Genomic DNA, 14,682 nt, shown 5'->3' on the forward strand with positions numbered 1-14,682 from the left:
CTCAATATACAGCCATTAATGTCTAAACCAGCGGCCACAAAAGTGAGTACACCCCTAAGAGACTTCACCCGTAAATGTCCAAATTGAGCAAAAGAAGTCCAGTCGCCTTTTTTCAAGCTCCAGAGAGAAGAATTTTATAATTTCTGCCATTACTGGATAAACACCCTGTTTTACTATTCCCCAGTTTAACTGTATATATTCTTATCTAATCTCAGCATCACATGATCGCCATAGCAGAGATATTTTACTGTTACTACTCAGAGCTAAGCAAAAGTTTCATGTTTAACTAAAAAAAAAACAAACAAAAAAAACTGCATTTGATTTCAATCTACGGCCAGATTTCAGCATGAACTGTTTAAAGCACAGCCTGCAGCTGCATTTAAAAACTCACCTTAAATACATTCAGTTCCATTTTAGACTCTTAAAATTACTGGGTACAGTTTCCCATCAGCGTGAGTGATTACAGCATGGCTTTGACCACTGTACAAACTGATCATGGATCAGTGTGTTTTGTGACTAAAATTTTATACAGATAAATTATTTTATTATTTATTTTTTATAATTTAAGCTATTTTAAAGATATTTAATGAATAGCTGTAATAATGGTAATTAGTACTGAATCAGCTTCACATTAGCTGAATTTTAAACATTCATATAACTCAATAAATAACTGACCACAAGATATCAAAGCAATATATAAAGACAGGAAGTGGAAAATGTATAATAGTAACACACTCAGTATAAACAAGCCTTGCAGCCACCACTCCACATTAGAAACACAGTATTAATATCAGATTAAAGAGAGACTGATACTGTTTCCTCTTCATTCACGCTGCAGCTGACTGTCTTGTACTTTAAACAGGAATACACCGTCCTCGTCCAAACAACAGGATACATGTTATGGACGCTGCCCATTATGAGTATTTACCCTAAAACAGCTGAGACTGTTTGCTGTAAACACTGTAGACTAATTTACAGACTAGCTGGGCCTTATTCCACAAAGTGTTTTCATCAAGCCTGAAGAGGGAAACTCCTGTTCCAAAAAGAGAGAAAACTTAATGTTTGTTTAGCTATTTAGGTACCGGCAGCTGTTAAAGGTGTCACTGTGTTGTGAGTCATGCATGTTTTTTTGTTGTGGTCCTGGGTCATTGACCATGTGTCTTGAGTTTATGGACTTTCTAGTTTTTTTTATTTTGAATATTTTCTGGTGGTTCTCAGGTTGACTTGTTATTTGATTCGTGGTTTGCTTCTCCTCAGCTCCTGGTCATAGCTTTGGTTATGTTGTATTGATGTATTTTGCAGTTTGGGCCTGGTCTCAGTTCTTGGTTCTTTAGAGTTTAGTTCCATCCTCTGTGTCAGTTTCCCTGTGTTAAGTTTATTTGTGTCTGTGTTTCCCAGTTTAATTGTCATGTTTCACAGGTTTAGTTGGTTAACCATCATCAGTACTATCGGAGGGGTGGGGGTATAATGAGCTATCTTCATCCGTGCCCTTGACAGAAAGTAGATGCCTCCACAAAAACACATCATTTCCTTTTATTTATTTTTTTTTAAGTTTTTTTTTTTTTCTTCATTATTCTTCATCAACTATGCAACATTGTGTAAGGTTGTCTTAGTTCTGTGTAAACTGGGATAAAGCGCCCTACAAAATCTGTAGTGATGAATCCTCACAGGGGCCGTTTCATGTCTGGAGACACATCGTCTGTCAGTCTCATCCGGAGACAAAAAGAGAAACTGGGTTTGTTCATCCAACTGATCACAGAGCTGCTTTCTTACCTGACTTTAAGTGAGTACAAAGCTCACTTTCACTCAAGATACTTTAACATGTGAAAGGAAATAAATACAGTAAAAGATCATAAAAACACATCCTCCTCTGGTCTCTTCTTCTTACACTGCACCACACTGAACCATCTTAGGGTCCCTCACCTGCTGAATCCTAGGTTAACCCCTGACTATAAGGAACTGCAATGTTTGATAACTCCACATTTGTCCAATACTGTACACCCAGGGTTCACAGAGTGTGGCTCTCAGGTCAATGGTAACACTTTATTTGTGAGAATGAAGTGTGAGAAAGAAATAAAGCACTGTTGTACATTTAATCTATCAGCAATAAGTCATTGCTTTATTTCTTCCATAATTTTTGAGCTGTCATAAATTCTTAAGTACAGGACACATGAAATTTTCACTGAGAGCTGAGACCAGCTTTCTTCTGACTCAGTAGCTGCACATCTCCAAATCTCCTCTGACATCAGCACAAAAACTGCAGCTCCTGCAGGTGTGATGTGAACATGGCCCAGTACCTTTGTCCATACGGTGGAGTTTCAACAAAACTGAACCAGTTTAATGTCTCCAGCACAGAAACAAACACTGATTCCTCAGATTTCCTTTTTTTTTTTTTTTTTTTTTTGTCCTGTTTTCTGATCATTGACTGGAAAAAACCTTACTAAATACATTTAGGATAAACTTTCACAGGTCATATGACCATGTTGGACAGCATATGGAAGATCTTATGTATAAAAATTTATAAACATTTTGATAATTAATCTTTTGCATGTTAAATTTGTTTTTCAGCCCTGAAAATTTAATGTGGCTAACTCCTGTACTTATTATTTTCTGCCAGCAACATTTTAAAACAGAAAGCCAGTCTGCACATATTTAACAATATTTGAGAAAATATTTCTCTTTAGTGAAAAACCTTTTGAAGTTTACTAAAAATGCACCAAGAATGTGTTTCAGTCTGCAGCTTGCTGTCTTCTGTGTGACCTCTGTGGGTTTATATCCAAACACAGTCAGCTGAAATCCAAGACTCTCATTATGTATTTCACTGTTATCATCAAATGAAATGAAATGATCTATCTAGATCAAATACATACTAATACATATATACTAATGTTCTTGTTTCAGCCGATAGCTGTTTATCACCTTTAACCACTCGATCGCTGAAGCGCGGGATGACTCTCTCCTGCTACAACTGTGTGAACACAACTACATGTGTCTCTAGTTCTCTTTGTAGCAGATGCTGAGTGTGAGGTCACACTCTTTTTTTTTTTTTAAAGAGTGATCTAAAATTAAAAATATATTTTTATTTTATTTTATTTTTTCCATTTCCTCCCATCAGTGTGAGTAACTGCAGTACTCTTTACTGGCCTCATTATTGTGAGCATGTTTACCATAAAGTGAACTCTTTAAACAGAGACATAACAAAACATGACTGCAGGTATTTTGTCAAACACACAAAGCTACATTGGGCAACATCTGGGCTATTTAAAGGGCCAGTACATCAAATTTACCAAAGTTAACATTGGACTGCATGATAACAGGCTGCTGTTGAGATAACTGTGTAAAATCACATGATGCCACAGGCTGGTTTTCCTTCTAACATCATTTGCTTGTTGTACAGTGTAAAAGATGGGACACTTTTGGTTACAAACCCTCTGCTGTACTGATCAAATTAATCTTATTCACTCAAAGAGGAGCTTGAATGACAGTGTTTGTTGTTCCCAAGTATAGAAATGTATCTTCTTGTTACAGTAACAGAATAACCAGTGTGGTTGATTTGTTAAATGGAGCTCTATTTTATTTCAGACTGAATACTAAAATGACACATGAACCTCCCTAAAAGATCCTCCATTGTTCAGAAATAGTTTCAGGCTGTAAATTAATAAAGATATGAGTCTTAATATGAGTTGACTTCATATAATTCCCTGATTTTTTGGGGGACTTTAAACATCTGGGGCCTTGTCATGAATTAATGTTTGATGAGTCAGAGTTATTGAGCACTTCAAATGCAGACATCGTACCCGAGCTGAAGGCCGGTTTCTGGTATCTGACCATGACCATTTATGGGCAAGCACAGTGGTTCAATGGTGAGCACTGTCAGCTTACAGCACCAAGGGTTTTGTTCGTGCCTCCTCTTGGTGTCTTTGTATAACACATGCAAATTTTTATGTAGCATTATTCTGAGAGACAATCTCGATAGCTGAGAATCAGTACACCAGGGCCTCCGTCCTTCTCCACCGCCCGACACACACTGCAGCCGACCCCGACTGATGCCTCCTGTGGGTGGTGGTTTGGGCATCTGACTAGGATGCTTCCTGGGTGAGGTGTTCTGGGCATGTCCTACCGAGAGGAGGCTCCGGGGCAGACCCAGGACAGACTGGAGAGATTATATCTCTCAGTTGGCCTGGGAACACCGGGAACACAACCACCCCTTTGTTAAAGAACTACAAAATAAAAGCAGACTGGATACGAACTGATGAAGATGAAACTGAATGTTTGCCTGTGACTTGATTCATTGATCTGGTGAAATTTGGTTACAGACAGCTCAGCAGTTTTTTGAACAGTCAGCTTATAGCACCACCTTCTGGCTGACTTTAGTGTAACTGGAGGAAAATATTTACCTGAATCCTTCTTTCAATAAAAAACTGGACTTCATTCTGTGAAGCTCTTTCTACCTTTATAATAAGTCTATAAAATATGCTTTAGTAATTTTAGGTAAAATTAGCCTGTAGATTAAAGATGTGAAATATCAATGGTTTTTTGAGAAAAGATGTTTTTATACACTCGATGCTGTGAATGAAGGACAGTGTCACGGCCCGAACTAGGGAGGGCACATAGAAACGGTTGGGGGGTCCCGTACCAGGGTCTGGTTCAGTCTGAAGGGCTGCTCGAATAGCGGACTCAATCTCCCAGGTAATGGCACCAACGACGCAGGAGGGAGGCAAGATGAACTGGGAGGAATGGTCCGAAGGGCAGAATTGACGGGACAAGGCGTCAGGCTTGACATTCCTAGATCCGGGCCTGTAAGAGATGGAAAAAATGAATCGAGTGAAAAACAAGGCCCACCTGGCCTGCCGGGGATTCAAACGTTTGGTGGCTCGTAGATAGGCAAGGTTCTCATGATCCGTCCAAACCAAGAATGGATGCATCGCGCTCTCCAACCAGTGACGCCATTCTTCAAGGGCCAATTTGATGGCTAGCAACTCCCGGTCCCCCACGTCGTAATTTTGTTCAGCCGGAGAGAGGCGACAGGAGAAGAAGGCGCAGGGTCGGAGACTGCCCGCTGTTGAGACAGAACTGCCCCTACCCCCACGTCGGACACATCCACCTTGACAATGAAGGGTTTGGATAAGTCAGGTTGGATGAAAACTGGAGCAGCGGCTAACCGACCCTTCAGGAACGAAAAGGCATCGGTCGCAGCGGAGGTCCACTTGAAGGGCAACTTGGGAGAGGTGAGAGAGGTTAGAGCATGGGTGATGGTGCTGTAGTTTTAATGAAGCGGCAGTAGAAATTAGCGAATCCAAGAAAGCACTGCAGTTGTTTCCGATCCGACGGCTCAGGCCACTCCAGGACCGCTTGTACCTTGACCGGGTCAGCCTTAATCTGCCCCTTTTCAATGATGTATCCCAGAAAAGCGGTGGTCTCAACGTGAAACTCACACTTCTCCCCCTTCACGAACAACCAATTCGCCAACAACCACTGCAACACCTGCCGAACATGTTTCTGGTGCTCCTGCAATGAGGATGAGAAAATAAGAATATCATCCAGATAAACAAACACGAAATGGTTGATGAAATCCCGGAGTACATCGTTCACAAGGGCCTGGAACACCGCTGGAGCGTTGGTCAAGCCAAAGGGCATCACAAGATATTCGAAATGGCCGAGGTGGGTGTTGAAGGCAGTTTTCCATTCGTCTCCTTCCCGAATCCGAACGAGGTGATAAGCGTTCCGGAGATCCAGCTTGGAGAAGATGGTCACACCCTGCAGGAGCTCGAATGAGGAGGTGAGTAGTGGCAGTGGGTATTTGTTTCGAACAGTGATTTCGTTTAGGCCCCGATAGTCAATGCAGGGGCGGAGAGTCCCGTCTTTTTTGTAAACAAAGAAAAATCCAGGGGAGAGTTGGAGGGCCAATTAAGGCCGGCTACCTAGGCCTCGGTAATATATTTCTCCATGGTGTCTCGTTCGTGCTGAGAGAGACTGTAGAGTCGGCTGGATGGATAGGACGAGATTGATGGCACAGTCGTAAGGCCGGTGGGGAGGCAGAGAGATGGACCGGTCCTTATTGAACACCTCAGTGAGGTCGTGATAGGCCAAGGGCACGCCGGACAGGTCAGGTGGCGTCTCCTCCCTGGAAACGGGGAATCGAGGGACGGAGGGAGTAGCGGATCTGAGGCAATGCTGGTGACACTGCTCACTCCAACCCGAGATGCTTTGGGTGGCCCAGTTGATATGTGGGTTGTGTAACTGCAACCAAGGAAAGCCAAGGACGATGGGCATCTGCGGAGATTCAAAGAGGAGAAAGGATAGTTGTTCGGAGTGATTACCAGACAGGGTGACAGAGTGGCTGGGTCTTGTGAGTGATTACGGAGAGTTTGGCACCATCAAGGGCTGAAACCTGGAGTGGTGTGGGTAATGCTGTGGATGGAATTCCCCACTGCTGGGTGAGGGCACCATCCATGAGATTTTGCTCAGCTCCTGAATCGATTAAAGCCAGAGCAGTGTGGCTGACAGAGGGCAGATTAATTTTTGCCTGAAGCATGAGTCTAGGCAGGGAGGAACAGGAGTTAACGTGACCCGCCAGTAACCCTACCATTACTGACGGGCATGGGCTTTTGGGCGAACAGGACAGGAAGCGATGACGTGACCCTTTTTGCCACAATAGGCACTCACCCGCCTCCCACCTCCGCCGTCGTTCCGCGGCAGACAGTCGTGCGCGCCCAAGCTGCATGGGTTGCTCCTCCTGGCCGCCGGGGGGTCGCTGTGTTCCTGGTGTCGTCCTCCGGGGAATCGCTCCGTTCTCCGGAAACTACACGGTGAGTGGTATGCTGGGAGTTGTAGTTTCCCGGAGTCCGCCGCGCTCTCAGGCGGTCATCTATGCGAATACACAGTAAAAATCACAGCCTCCAGAGAATGAGGTAGATCCTGAGTAGCAAGTTCATATTTGAGATCGTCATTTATGCTATTCAAAAATACTCCTCTGAGCGCCTTCTCCTCCCAGCCGGCCTCCTCCGCGAGAATCCAGAAGTCCACGGAAAAGTCTGCCATACTCCTCTTTCCCTGCTTCAGGCTGACCAATTTCTGAGATGTGGCATCTGGGCAGGTCCCCTTGTCAAACACCTCCTTAAATCGAGACAAGAAGACATGGTCGGGATTCCCCCTTAACACAGCATGCCCCCACTCCAATGCTCGTCTCCAGAACCGATTGACCATGAATCCAATCTTAGCACAATCAGAAGCATAAGCGTTTTTCTACTGTCTGAAAACCAGAGAACATTGGGTGAGAAATCCTCCACACTTTCCTAACTCACTGTGGAAAACCTCTGGGATAGGCAGGGCTTTCTCCGATGTTCCGGTGGGCTCGGGCGTGGAGGCTAAACCCGGCGAAGGTAATAGCGGCGGAGAGGGTGAGTCAAGCTGATGTGCGGTTGCAGATAACGCAGTGGATTCCAACATACCTTTCAGGTCAGCTAGCTGTTGAGTGGTTGCACCTAGCTGGCTGGAGATCAGGTGAAGCATGGGGTCATGGCGCTGGAGGGTTTCCTCTTGGATGGCCAGAGTCCGATTGATAGGATCAGCGTCCGCGGTGTCCGGTTTTGGCTGGATCATTCTGTCACGGCCCGAGGAAGGAGAGGACACACAGGCAGTTGCTGATGAGAAAAGGTGTAAGTTTATTTACAGTGAACTGTGAGAAATGTGAGCGCAGGAATGTCCAGGGTATGAGGGGGGAGCGGCAGCTGAGAGCGGGTGGTGAGGTCCGAGGTGCTGGAAGGAATCCAGAGAGAGGAGGGGACGAAGGGCAGGTGAGTTAGCGAACAGGTGAGTTCCAACCGCAGCAGCAGGCACGGCGTGGGAGGCAGTGACAGGACCAGAAGGCTTCCGAGCGAGCGGGCTGGAACGGACTCGAGGATCTGGGAGAGACAACGCAGAGCCGCTAAGTCACGAGAATCATACAGAAACGCAAATCACAGGATTGAGGCCGACACTAACTGAGAAGTAGTCAATGATCCAGCGAAGACTGATGGTCCGTGGGCAGCTTAAGTAGGCCTTCCTGATGAGCCAATCTGCCACAGGTGTGGTGAAGCATGCCCAGCATAACTGCCCCGGAGGGGCGGAGACTCCGGAACCCATCACCGCCATCCAGAGGACAAACATAGACAAAAAACACACAAACACACACAAAAACCTCCCCGGGTTATGACAGACAGAAGCTTCGAAGGTTTTAAAAATGAGCCTGTCACGCCTGGTATAAATAAATAAAATAAAATAAAAATACAAACTAAATACATGCTAACAAGAGTAGCCTATTGTAAAACTTAAAGAGCTATTCTTGGAAAAGCAAATATGTTTGGTACACCAGCGTATTCGGATCATATTCTGATTGCGAAAACTGCCAGACATGACAGGCTGTTAAGAAAAAAAAAAAAATGAGCTCTGAGGGTTTTAATCATAATTACAGACTCGTTGTATTAAAATATTATGAAGTTCTTTAGTTGTGTTCTAAACTGAATGAAGTCCAGCAGCTCCTCTTTGTGTCCTACAGAGTGAAAACAAGCAGACAGTAAAATCAGAGGCTTTAGAAACGTGACATCACGTCTTCACACTGCAACATTTTTCTGTATTTATACGTCTGTAAATCAGTGAAGGTTGAATTATTTCTTGCTGAAGATTTAAAATCATCTGCGACACGTGCAGAAAGTCAGAACATCTTTCATAAACAGATTTATTTACAGTATGAAGCAGCAGGCGAGTCACATCAGAAGAAGCTAATTTAAAACAAAAGAATTTTACATTTTATTTAATAACTTATTTTGTGGCAATAAATCAGATGTTAAAGTATGAGAGTCTTCGGTGGAAGAAGTCTTCCCCAAACTCTCTGGTGACTCAGCAGTTTTCTGGCGTCTTTTTCTCTTTTTAATTCCTGAACATAAACAAACAACAAGCAGACAAACAAACAGAGCTGCTGCTGTCAGTCCCACTGCAAGGAAGAAGGTGGTCCATCCACAGCTCTCTGCTTCTGGACTCGAGGTCGGTCTCTGAGGCTGGAGCTGATCAGCAGCTGCTGTAAAACCCAAAATATATTTGTTGATACTTGTTGATGTGCAGAATTAAAAGGTGGACTTCAACCAATGATGTTTGCTGACATTTAACCAAATGATCCAGTTTAACATCCCAGACAGTGATTAATGTTTACAAAGAGAAATTTCAATAATCAACATACCATTAACACTCAGCTGAGATCTTCCAATGCTGAAGCCATCATCAGTGTTGACCTCACACAGGTACAGACCCGAGTCATCAGTCCTGAGTCTGGACACTTGAAGTCTGATTCGTCCTTCTCTGAGGGCGTCTTTGTCACTCTGGACTCGTCCTGAAAACTTTGCATCCTGAGACTCTGACACCTCAACACCTTCATGAACATGATACAGGACTGAGACTGTATCATTCTTAATCAGTTCACAGATGATCTTCAGTGAAGTGATGGATCTGTGAGGGTTGGTGGTGAACGTCCACTCCAGTGTGATGTTGTGGTTCTCCTCTGCCTGATAGGAGGTCTGTGTCACATTGACTACAAATGATCCTGTTGAGGAGACAGAGAGGGAAAGAGAGGAGCAGACACACTGAGAACTGGAACAAATCTGTTGTTGAGCTTTATTTGGAGTTCATAAAGTGAAGCTGTAAACTAACTAGAGACACATGAGGTGAGGATGAGGAGCAGCAGGATCCTGCAGATCATCTTCTCCCTGTGAGAGGAGACAGAGGTGAAGAGTCATCAACACATGAGGTCAAAGGTCAGTCAGTACAGCTAGAAGAAGGAAAATCTACAGTCTGACTTCATTCACTCATTCCAACATCTGATCCTGTTCATGATCCTGATTATTACACTGACTGACCAAAACTATGAACTACAACCAGAAGAAGAACCTGCACTTTGATTTGATCTGAAAATGTTTCACATTTAAAATCTTCAGAGCTGAAAAAATGTTTTTGTGCCACCAGGTGGCGCCATGTTTCAATTGCTAATTAAACAAAACTATTGAAGTGCCTTTTCTCTGAACTTCTCCCAAACCTTTTGATTCATGGTGAATAAATAAAGAAAAGTTTACATGAGTATCACTTATTAGCTTTTATTTCACTATTTTAGCAGCAATGTTTCTGTTTATATTAACAATTTTGTTTGAGTTTGTCAAAGATCAATGCAAACACAAAAAATCTCTCATAAAAATCATAAAATAATTTCAATGAACAAAACACAAAAAATAAACCGGTGTCTGGTTTGAAGAAAATAAAATTTTAGCTAACCAGTGTCCTATAAATAAACTGTGTCAGTGCTGCTGTTTTCACCACAAAGGTCACCTCAATGAGGTGACCTCATACTCTGCATGCTAACAATAATAACACAGCCCTGTGCTATTTTAACAGCTCCACTGCGTATATACCACTCCGTTTATAAGGAAACTACAAACTGAGTTCTCACAGAGAAAAGTCAAAAGTTAAAATCTGCTACAGGTTATCACTGCTGAACAGTCTTACTGGTAATCACATTTTAACTGTAACACAGAAGTGTAATTCACTAATTATCTTACAGGTACAACATAGTTACATCGTTACTGCACTAAAAAAGCTTTTTCAATTATCTGAACAAAAATAAATGCCACTGCAATAAGCCGAGTTTTTGTCAGCCCAAACAAGATCTTCTGTCATGGTCCTTGAGTTGGTTTTGGAGTTTGGTAGATCTTTTTAGGTTTTGTTATTTTATTATTCTGTGATTCCTGGTTTTGGTTTCTTGTTCTTTGTTTCTTTTTAAATATGTTTAATCGTGTTCCCAGTTTTTGGTGCATAGTTTAGTTTCTCCATCTATGTTCTTTCAGGTGTCTCTGTGTTCTCAAGTCTGCATTTGTTCCCCTGCGTACATACTTCCTGTTTTATTTTGACAGTCTTCTGTTCTGTGTGTCGTGTTCAGTTTTGCTTCCCCTTGGCTTGTTACTGTCATTCTGTCCCAGCTGTTTCCACTTGTGTATATATTGCGTTGTCCCTTGGGTTTTATCACATCTATGGCTCCCTGCCCTTCTGTGGTTGTGTGTCTTGCCTGCTCCTGTTTGCCTGAGGTCCTTGGTTTTTCTCGATTATGTTTCCTTTGGAGAGATTTTGTACTCTTTGCTCAAGAATCAAGTATTAAAGTCAAGTTCATGTAGATCATCTGAGTCATGCACTGGGATCTACACTCCACCTGCCACACAGCCCGTTTCATGACATCTTCAATACACAGCAAAGGGAGTGATGAGCATTCAGACTTTTGCCCTTGTAACCTCCATTTCTATGTTTTGTTCCCCCGAGCCACTTATCACACGATGATCTGAGGAAAAGGGAATGTTCTTCACCAAACTGTTCTTGGCTGTTGGGAGAAGCTGCTCCCAGAGGATGTCTTGGTAGGTTGTGAGTAAGCTCACTCCCTTAGATGAGAAGAAACCTGCACACATGAATGGGCTCAGGATGCGTTCAGGATGCTCTGCAGTATTGATGCCCCAATCCTGCAGTTGAAGCACCTTCAGGAGATGGTCCTGGCGCTTGCTGGACCTTCTTTGGCAGTCCTTCAGTTGTTGTGAAGCCGTCTTCACAGCAGCTGAACCTCTCTCCTTGAAGTTCTTGATGATCCAATAAATGGTTGATTTAGGTGTAATCGTACCAGCAGCAATACCCATACCTAGCTTTTTTTATCCAAAGCAATGATGACTGCATGTGTTTCCTTGAAAGTACAAAGAGGAAGAACAATGGTTTCCAGAACCAGCCTCTTTTCAAAGCATCCAATTTGCTATTCTAACTCAATCAGGATGACAGAGTGATCCCCACCTGTGTTAAAGAGAGTATCGCTGAAATGATGTCAGCATGTCATTTAGCGGCAGGGCTGAAATTAAGTGGAAATGTTTTTTGCGGGGAGTTTGTTCATTTTCATGACAAAGAGAAACTTTACAATTATTTGCAATTTCTCTGACCACCGTAACATTCTGGAGTGTGTGCCAATAACCATCATAAAAACTGAAGCAGCAAACTTTGTGAAATCCAATACTTGTCATTCTCAAAACTTTTGGCTATGACTGTAAACACAGATCTTATTCAGTGATGAAGTATAACATTATGACCACTGAATTGGATATCACTGATTATCGCTTCATGATGGCAACTGTTAGTGGGTGGATATATTAGGGAGCGAGTGAACATTTTGTCCCCCAAGTTAATGTGTTAGAAGTAGGAAAAATGAAGAAAGAAAGAAAGAAGAAGAAAGAAAGAAAGAAAGAAAGAGCTTTATTTGTCACATACATTTACATGCAGTGAATTCATTCTCTGCATTTAACCCATCACACACATGGAGTATGTAGTACACACAGCACAGCATGGAGCAGGGGGCAGCCAAAGGGCGCCCGGGGAGCAACCTGGGGGGGTGGGCTTGCTCAGGGACCCACAGTGATGCCAGCCCGAGGATTTGAACCAGGGTCCTCTCGGTGACGAACCCTCTTCTTCTCCCCTAGGCCACCACTCCAGGTGGATTTGAGCAAGTTTGACAAGAACCAAGTTGTGATGGCTAAGATGACTGGGTCAGAGCATCTCCAAGACTGCAGCTTTTGTGGGGTGTTCCCATTCCGCAGTGGCCAGAACTGGACCACAGAGCAATGGAAGAAGATGGGATGCACCCGGCCATCCATGTGATGTAAAAGTGCATAACTTGCCTGAAGAACATCTGGTGCCAGGGTGCACTATGGGAAGAAGGCAGAGGCAGTGTGATGCTCTGGGCAATGTTCTTCTGGGAACCTTCAGGTCCTGCCATCCATGTGGATGTTACTTTGACATGACCACCTACCTAAGCATTGTTTTAGCACACATGTACACCTTTTCATGGAAACGGTATTCCCGGTGGTGGCCTCTTTCAGTGGGATAATGCATGCTGCCACAAAGCAAAAATGGTTCAGAAATGGTTTGAGGAGCACAACGACTCATTTGAGGTGTTTTCTTGGCTTCCAAACTTCACAGATCTCAATCCAATTGAGCGTCTGTGGGATGTGCTGGACAAACAAGTCCAATCCACAGAGGCCCCACCTCACAGCTTACAGGACTTTAAGGCTCTAGTGGAGTCCCAGCCTTGATTGGTCAGGGCTGTTTAGGCAGCAAAATGGGGACTGACACAATATTTGGTAAGTGGTCATAGTGTTATGCTTGATTGGTGTATGTGCTCTCATTTGGATAGATTTTGTGTCTGTGTGTGTGAGACTGTAGCCTAATACTCACATTGTTAACAGGTAATTATGTGGCAGACCCTGTTACAATGTAATGCAAAAATAATGAGTACTGCAAGGAATTACTTTCTGCAGGGAGTAATTATGTAAGAGAATGCACTGCTTAAAACCTGTACAAAATAACTTTTTGGGGTAACAGTTCCAACACTGTTCATAAACGAGAAGCCTAAATTGCTCATAAGATTAGAAATCTGATTGGAGAGGACAAATATCTTACATTCTGCAAACAAACTATACAAATTTGTAGACTTGTTGCTGCTCTGTGATGGACTGTCAGCCAATCCAGGATGCAGCTTCCTCTTAGCTCATGGCAAATGAGACAGGCTCCAGAACCCCACCCCTCACAACCCTAAATTGGATAATCAGTTAACTACATGTGTAGATAAACCCGATGGTTTTAAATGCACTCAGAATTAACGGACAGGGAGCTGCTATAGCTCACCTGGTTGAGCTGGTGTCAAAGGTTGCTGCAGGGGCCTGGGTTTGGGAGGTTTGTGAGGGCCCCAGACTTGCTTACATGTCCATCCCCTCACTCTCTCTCTCTCTTTCCAGTCTCATGTGTCCAATCAAATAAAGGCCAAAATGCCAAAAAAAATAAATATTTGAAAATAATAAGATAAAACCAAATTGCACACATCCATTACAGCAACAGGAAACAGAAACAGAGTAAAATATAACAAAGATCAAATACGTACTGATGTTCTTGTCTCAGCCGGTAGCTGTTTATCCCCTTTAACCACTCGATCGCTGAAATGCACGATGACTCTGACTTGATACAACTGCGTGAACACAACTGCATGTGTCTCTCATTCTATTTGCAGCAGTTGCTGAGGTCAGATGTTTTTTTAAGTTTAATGTTTTTTTTCCCTTTCTTGCTTTCAGTGTCAGTAACCACAGTAGTCTTTATTGGAGCATGTTTACCATAAAGTGACCTCCTTAAACAGACGCATAACAAAACTCGACTGCAGTTATTCTGTCAAACACACAATGCTACATTGCCCTCTCAAATTTACCAAAGTTAACATTGGACTGCATGCTAACAGGCTTCTGTTGCGATAAAGTCACATGATGCCACAGGCTGGTTTTCCTTCTAACTTCATCTGTTTGTTGTACAGTGTAAAAGATTGGACACTTTGGTTACAAACCTTCTGCTGCACTGATCAAATTAATCTTATTCACTCAAAGAGGAACTTGAATGACAGTGTTCTTTATATAGAAATGTGTCTTCTTCTTAACAGAATAACCACAGTTTGGTTGATTTGTTAAATGGAGCTCTATGTTAGTTCAGACTGAATACTAAAATGACACATGAACCTCTCTAAAAGATCCTCCAATGCTCAGAAATAGTTTCAGGCTGTAAATTAATAAAGATGTGAGTCTTAATACGAGCTGACTTCAT

Source organism: Archocentrus centrarchus, chromosome 18, assembly GCF_007364275.1.
Source record: "Archocentrus centrarchus isolate MPI-CPG fArcCen1 chromosome 18, fArcCen1, whole genome shotgun sequence".
In the NCBI taxonomy this organism is placed as follows: Eukaryota; Metazoa; Chordata; class Actinopteri; order Cichliformes; family Cichlidae; genus Archocentrus; species Archocentrus centrarchus.